At 38.2% G+C, this 8,176-nt stretch overlaps 1 protein-coding gene across 3 annotated transcripts in view; it reads left to right on the top strand.

Moving 5' to 3' along the window:
- Nucleotides 1-85: 85 nt before the first annotated feature.
- The window catches only part of FAM126B (family with sequence similarity 126 member B), a 50,298-nt gene continuing 42,207 nt past the window's right edge, over nt 86-8,176 (top strand). For all 3 annotated transcript variants that reach the window (XM_017728262.1, XM_017728268.1, XM_008629782.2), the window contains exon 1: nt 86-173. The gene's annotated coding sequence lies outside the window, so the exon portion shown is untranslated. The remainder of the gene's footprint in view (nt 174-8,176) is intronic.

Raw genomic sequence — 8,176 nt, forward strand, 5'->3', positions numbered from 1 at the left:
GGCGCGCCTCTGCTGGGGAAGAAGCTGGGGGAGAAATCGGAGCTGCTCGGGAGCCCGGCTGGCGCCAGGAGTCAAGTTTTGGTTTTCAGTGGGTACGTCTTAAAAGAACATTGGTGTTTGTTTCCTTAGGAGAAGTGGGGAGACATCCCGAAATCCTGGAAGTGCATTGAAAGGTAAGTGAAAGTGAAGAATTCTCTTGATAGCTGCTTCTTGAGTGAGGTGGCGACTTGGTTTCACTGAGTGCTTGTGTCGGGAGCTCGGCGGTTTGCATGCTGTGGCTATGTGACTGTGAAATGTCAGTTGCCTTAGTATCTGGTTAATTAAAATTAGTTTTATGTTCATCAAACTTGAGCACGTAGTCTACTTCATCTGAAAAAAGACTGGTAAAAGTTAACCACATAGTCAGTGACTTATAAAGACTTAAATGATTCCTCAATTCTATATAATGCAATAATGTTTCTTTTCAACAGAATATATACTGTTGTATTAATTTTTGATACTCTTATTAAAATGAGAATAAACATCGTAGTGTAATGCTGGCAGAATTTTGGGATAGACTGTAGTGCATTTTTTCTATTATATTTTGATGGAAATCTACTTCTGGGTTTCAGGGGTTTTTAATAGGGATATTGGAAGCGCATGAGAAGATTTCCAGGAGGAATGCCATTATCATGTTATTAACAGTGAAACTGTTCTAAATAGAGTGCCATCTGTTTAATCCAGACTGCCTCAGTCTGGTTTCAGCATTGAATGTTTTTCACTGTGAGATAAAGTCTGGAAGATTCAGAGCAGTCTTTTTCAGGGTGAGAAGACCCATTTGTTTTTCTATAATGTATGGGGGGGTGGAATTGTAGGAGGGCTCTTTATTTGTGAGGTGCTTAAATCCCTGTCTTACAGAGGATGCAGTTCTGTCACCGACTCGCAAAGTATTTCTTGTTTCTCATTGTGGCTGAAAGTTAATGTTTATGTGTCCAAAGTCCAGTGGTGCTGAGGAATGTTGATGTTTTTCTCAGAATGTTTTTTTCGGTGACCCATAGACATGTCAGATACCAGATAACCTTGGTTTTATTCTTTGAGGGAAAGATACAAAGTCCTAGTTTTATTTATGTTTGGTGCTTTTTTTCCTTATTATTTGTTTTGGGGGGTTGTTTTTTTAATTTTGTTTTGTTTCTTCATGGTGCTTGGAAGCATGCCTTGAGTACTATGCACAAAACTATGCTGGTATTGCTGAATCTGTCACCAGGGACATTCAGTTCTGATCACAGAGTATTGGCTTTGTGTGATCTGTTGTGCATGAACAGAACTGTAGCAGAGGAGTGCACTTGGCAGGATTTGTCTTCAGGTACACCATCGCTTTCAAGGTTTAACAAGGTTTTGAGTAGCTGTTTTTGCCTTCCCCCTCACCCCTCAAGTACATAACAACTCTTGATAAGAAAAACTGTGTGCAGTCAGTTGATCTGCTCTACCATGTTTTCCTTCCTCTATTTCTTTTTCTTTCAGTATGGACCATACTCTTTTAAAAATAAGACCGCAAATATGAGGGATGTGATATTTTGGGAAAATAGTAAGCTCTTTGATGCTCTATCTTCAAGTAAGTGAGTCTGCATAATTTCAAGAGGCCTACAAGTGTTGCTACAACATGTTTTGAGATGGAAGTTTTGCCATAATTAGAGTGTCAGTCTGAAGAAATCAATAGTATGCACAAGGAAATAACATTAGAGAAATTTTCATTTTGTATAAAAAAACCTCAACAAACAAGTAAATGTCCTCTAGGAAGGAAAGGTCATTGAAACTCCATGTACAAATAATCAGTACTTTTTGTGATTTATTGAGTTGATTTTTGGTTTTGTTTTGGTTTTTTTGGTATTCATGGTGGTGATAATTACTGCAAAGATTAAGTGTTCTAGGATAAAGTTATGTTAGCATCTATACAGCTATGCTAGTTATGATTTGCTGGGATTCCTGCTTGTGTTGTTAGGCGAGAGGAAGGCTGCAGGGTTTCTTGGACAGCTTTCAAAAGTCCATGTTTCCAGCAATTTGTGTTGCTGTGCATTCTGAATTAACAGATTGTGAAGTACATTACAGGTACCACTCTTCTCTGCCTGTGCATCCAACAGTGTCTAGTGGTATCCTCTTCATAATTGTTTTCTGGAGTAGAGAGCTGTGTGACGGACGGTGACTTGAAGTATTTTCAGTTTTGAGATGACAAGAAAGGGTTGTGGGTTTTTTTCCCCCTCAATATCAGAATACATATTTGAACTACTTATATATTGCATCTTTTTTCCCTCTGAAATTGCATGGTACTTCCCGTGGTGTTGTATCAGTAGTTCAGTTATGTCATTGGAAGCCTCTTGTCATTTGAGTAAAATGTTAATGCTGCTTTAATTACAATAAGGATGGAAAGGATCTTTAGTCCACCTTGGTTTCTTTGAATGCTTAAAAAAAAAAGACTATGAATGGTGGGGAAGGAAATTATCTTCTCAGGCATCATTAGAGAGCTAAATATTTTATAGATAGTATCACAGTCACTGTTTCACCTCTCTTTTAGAGAAGTGATGGGCTGGAGCAGTAGTCTTAGTTTCTTTCTGTTTATGGTGTTTGTTTGCTGGTGGGTTGGTTTTTTGTTTGGGGTTTTTGTTTTTGGGCAGCCCAAAGACCATTCTTTGCAGGAATAGCCATACTGGTCTGATCTGTTATTCTCTCTTGAAGTCTAAAGCTCTGAGACCCTGGAATGTGACAGGACCATTGTTTCAAGTTCTGCTTGTCTGCCACAGCTGAGCAGGTGCTCATTTGACAGCAGGTGCTTTACTCTTGCACTCTTTTCTACAATATAGGGTTACTCCTTAGGTCAGCTCTCCCAGTCTCAGTGGGGATGATGCGTTGTATGGATTTTTGTTTCATGGATATACTTAGAAAAACTTTTGAGCCCATGTATGGTTTTTGCAGCTACCATGTTTTCTGTCAGTAAGAGCAGCACTTTGTGTGGTGTCAGTAAGTCATTCCTCGGTTCTGTTTTGAATCTGTTATCTGAGAGCTTCATGTGATATTCCTTATTTTCTGTACGAGGAGAGGCAGACCAGTTTGGCTCTTTACCAAGCAGTTTAATATGAGTTGAGAATCTTGAAAGATTGGTTAATAAGTTCACTCAAAGACTTGTCTGGGCTGGAAAAGCCATTACTTTTCTTGATGCTTGTTTCCCTGTATTAAGATATGAACAAATATCAGGAAGTGAAGGTGGAGGCTTCCCCAGCTGAGTCTTCATGAAGGGCATCTGTGCCATTGTAATAACCATTAAAGAAGTCCCTTTCAGGGAAAATTTATCTGAGCAGAGACAGTCACAAGTAGTACAGTTTGACTTGCTACTTCAGTCAGTTACTTTCATTTCCAAACATAATTGTGAGAAGTAATTCTTGACTTACTTAATGCTATTTTCTACAGGGGTTTTTTGAGTAAGGAAGTAGTTTGGGTTTATGCTGGAAGAACTAGCTGTAGGTAAAATGGCAAGCTGCTTGAATTTTTCTCTCTGCACCTTTCTTGAATAATTACTGCTTCTAATAACAAGACAAATAATTCAAGTGCCTTTTTTTAACTTTAGTCATAGGACAGCTTTATGGAGTGACTCAGTGGATCTCCTTATTTTGTATAGAATTCTGACTTCAGTTTCTAAACTTCAAATAAAAGCTCAAGAGGTAGGAGGGGCACTTCTGATGAAACAAAATATAGTTGTTTAGGAAAAACCTACTGTAAAACAAAATTCTGTATTGCCAGCAGTGCTACAAAGAAGAGAACATAAAAACCAAGATCAGGGACTGGGTACAATAGTATACAGTTTGCAGACTGTTTCAATACATGCTGCAGATTATCCATAATAGTAAAAGCTTTTTATTGTATGACAAATGGCCACACAGCAATTTTTCTTTCTTCTGTTAGCGTTACATTTTTCTATCAAATATAGTGGATTTGGGCATAGGGTTCAACAGATGTTTTATTATTAATCAATTCAGATGATTTGTGAAAGACAGAAATACAATTGACAAGTCACTTTTTTGGTCTTCCTTCATTGTATCCTGTTCCACATGCAGTCCACCTTGCCTCTGCTGCCCACTGCCTATGTCAGATCTGCTGCCTTGACCTTTTGGTGTGAATCTGTAGAGAAATACAGATTTTATGTTCAAATTTACTAACTTTGCCTGAAAATAGAGAGCCAGAGACATTTGGAAAGAAATGCCACTAGGGTAGAGAAATAAAATGTTAGGTGTATAACTACTGTAAAGTGGTAAACTATTTATTTATTTCTCTATCTCTTAGTAGTGGTTATCATTGCTATCATTTGGCATTGAAAAATGCCAAATTCTCTGGCTGTGTAACACTGTTCAGCACAGGACCTGATGGAGATGGTTAGTGCAGTTTAAATCTGTTAAAACACTCTTTGAGGAATTTATCTTTCTGTGTATTCTGTGGGGGTTTTTTTCTACAGGACAAAGTAGTTAATGACATCTCATTTTATATTGTATTGCTACGCAAGCATTCGGCTAACATTCCAGAAATGCAAAGTGAGTATTTTTGTGTGTAATCTCCATAATTTAGCTAATCTTACTATGTTTTTGTTTTAATTACTGTGATTCTTGAGAAAACTGAACCGGTTAGATGTCCTGTAGTGGTGTCTGCACTGTGTATGGTTCATGAGTTCTTTAAATAGTTACACGTTGCTGTTCCTCTGAATTCTGCTTAACTGAAATGTGTGACATGGACATTTGTGCAGACTGCATGACTGCAGTTTGCTGATTCATACAGGGCAAAATCGATATGTCTGGAATATTTTTCTGTTTGCATTTTTAGTAGTTTATAAATTTTAAATTGTAGTTTTATTTAGGGTCTTCCTCCCCTCTTCTGCCTTGGCTTGACCCACATGTGACCTGGGGAAATGATCTGGCATCTGTCTGGAAAGACAGTGAGAAAATTTAAAAGAATAATCTTATTTTTCATGGCCATTCAGCTGAGAAGATACTGGACTGAAAGATGATGAGCTGAAATATGTGTAAAATTTGCTTGCATTTTTCCTTCCTGTCTTAATTTATTTTCTTTTTATTCAAATAGTTTGGCTATTTCCGAGAGTTCTGGTGTCTGTTTCTTTACGTCTCCTCTTCATATTTTCTACTTTGTCTTTTCTGTCTCCTTTAGGTTTGAGGATATCTTGAGCTTGAGGAGAGGCTGGAGAGCAGCCCCTCTGGATGCCTGCCTCTGTTCTGATTTGGAGTAGGGCCACAAGGTAGAAAACTTGATTTAGAAAAGGTTATTAAGAAGTCCATAGTAGTTACTGTAGTTATTTTCCTAAATATCCTAAGCACCAGATCTTGGAGACACATGGGCGTAAGTGTAGCAGATTTTGTTGTAGAAATTAGCTCAAGTTAGCTTGTATCTGTAAATTTGAATATTGTATTTCCTGCATGTAAAAAATTAGCTAGAATTTTAATTTTTTTTTTTTTTAACTTGAACTTTGTGAAGCTGTGGTATCTTATGACCAGTGTGCCCCATGTGTAAGCTACAGTGGTGTTTCCACCATCCCCTTCAGACGGTGTGGTAGCAGCATTGTGATGGCTGAACATGAGGGTCAATAACCTTTTAGACAAGATGTGTTTCAGAAGGTAGGAGGCTTTTATGTAAACTTAGTTATAGAGCGGGTGGAGTGAGCAATTTATCAAGCACCCTGGTACATGCCATCAGAGTAGGGCAAAGAACAAAAATCGAAAGGCTCAACTTTGAGTTTGGTATCTCTGTATTACTCTGGGTTAGAGGTATACTTTTTTGAAAAGAATACTTGATGCTTCAGCATGTCACTGTGGTTCCTCATGCTTTAGGTTTGGAAGCCCACATCTAGTTAAAAAAGGTAATTAAGGAAAGCTCCCTACGTAGAATGGTTGTTGTACTGGTCTTTAGTATCTGCATGTAACAACAGATGATGTCAGATCGCTTGATAAATGTGGATACAGAATGCTGTCAGAGTTTTGCGGATGAAAATTATTCATTCGTCTGGAACAGCTGAAGTAAGTGCTAAGGTTCATATATACTTCTGCAAAATTAAGGTTAGAGTTTGAATTTCCAAACTTCTGTCGTAACCATGTTGCTTTGTTAGAATATGTAAAACTGAACTTCAGTAGACAAAACTAGCACTTGTGTTTGTAGCTAGAATCCAGCCTCTGTAGTACAAGTCTTTCTTTGTACAACAGTGATAGTATAAGAGTAAAAGGGAGTGTTAATGTATTTTCAAACTCTTCATATTTTAATGACAGCAGTGGGAGAGACAGATGATTGGTTAAAGTCCATTTACTGTAGTGAACTTACACAAGAAGTGATTGAGGAGTTTAAATGATAGTAATGTGCCCTTTTACATAGAAGTGTAAGGCATGCTGACAAAGGATTTATCCCAGCAAAAGCTCATATTTCTTTGTGTAACAGTGGAGAACTTTCCACTGCTTTTTTTTTTAAGATGTTTTGTTGAGCCGAAACAGCATAGAGATGTGAGCTAAATATGGACACAGAGGGGAGAGCAAGGGGGTTTAGATGTGGAATGGAAAAATTACTAGATCCTTATGCCTGTGGGTTTAGTTTTTTTAAAGATGCTGCTTTCTTGTTCTTAGCATAGAACAGGCCTTAGATGAAATTGCTGAGCTTCCAAAGCTGCTTCTAGATTGTTAATTATGTATTCATTCTGTGTGACAGTTATGTAATAGGCGAACCACCATACCCGATGGTCTCCAATGTTGCATCTGTACAATAATTTCAAATAGTAGCATCCTTAAGCTTCTAGAAGTTACTAAACTACATCTGTGGCAATTTCTTGGGAAGAGAGATGCTAATTTTGTTAGACCTTACATGAGCTGTTCTGATAGCTTTCTTCATGTTAATGGACTGCAGCAAATTGCAGTCCAAATCTTGCCATGTCAGAGTGGCAAGAGCTACATGAATATCTCTAAAACAGTTATGTGTTACCTATGGACATACAAATAGAGATAGCAGTCTTGGACTGGAGCGTAAGTTGAATGGAAATAGAAGAACCTAAAATACTAGATGAATTTAAGCTAAGCATTCATAAACTGTATATCTGCACTGTTTATTTTCATAGACATCCTGTGACAGCAACCTTTCCTTAAAATCACAGGTGTCACATGCATTGCATGATTTTCCAGTGAACAGGGAGGCTAGGAGCAGGCTACTGCCTTTTCTGTTTGCTTAGATCGGTGCATCTGCCAAGACATGTTTCATGTGTTCTGACTCTCTGGCTTTGCCTTCACCCATGTTAGTGTAAACACCACATGAGTTTGAGAAGCTTCTGTGTATCTGTTGAGTAAGAAAACTTCCTAGCTTGCGTTTCATTTGGGGGAGAAGGAGAGAACAAGATTTTCTTTCTCCTCACTACAATTTGGGTTAGAAGTTGAGACAGCAAATAAAAATGTTAAAACCGTTTAGGCATGGCTTGTTGTGCGTGTGTCTCTGAAGGACCAGCTGCAGAAATGACTGAGATGCTCTCTTGCTTGTGCAGGTATTGAGTAGGCTTGGACTATGCATGGTCATGTAAGAACAATTGCTACCTTCAGAATATGCAATTTTCTGCATCAGTGGTGAACATACTCATGCACTCATTCCTTGTACATGCAGAAGTGAAACCTTGTTGGGATAGTTGCAATTTGAAACTTTGTTGGATTTGTCTCCTCAGCCATAGAAAAATGTTTTTGAGGCATCTGGGTGTTTAAGTCTTTGAAATGGTAGCTGTGTTCCACACATACCTTGTGTTCCAGGAATCACGGCATTAAACTCTTTGAGAGAATACATGCTTTGTTTTTTCCTCTCTGTAGGTTAAATCCCTTCAGTTAGCTGCAGGTCTACTGCGTTTTTTCACAGTTAATGTGTACAGTTTACATTAACTTTGAATTTTTTTTTCCCCCTAGCTACTTCAGTGTTGAAGTTGAGTAAAACTTAGGATGCTAAGGCAGAAGAATAAATGTGCAACAGTGGGATTTTATGTTGGTTGTGCACTAAGTCCTAATCAGGTTAAGATCATGGATGGATTCCAGACCAAATTAGGGGTCAGGGGCCAGTACTAATTGGCATTGATGCTGCTGAAATTGTGTAATTGAGTATTGTGCTGATTTTCACAGTGTGTTTTGTGCTGCCACCC

Source organism: Corvus brachyrhynchos, unplaced genomic scaffold, assembly GCF_000691975.1.
Source record: "Corvus brachyrhynchos isolate BGI_N302 unplaced genomic scaffold, ASM69197v1 scaffold370, whole genome shotgun sequence".
Taxonomy (NCBI): Eukaryota; Metazoa; Chordata; class Aves; order Passeriformes; family Corvidae; genus Corvus; species Corvus brachyrhynchos.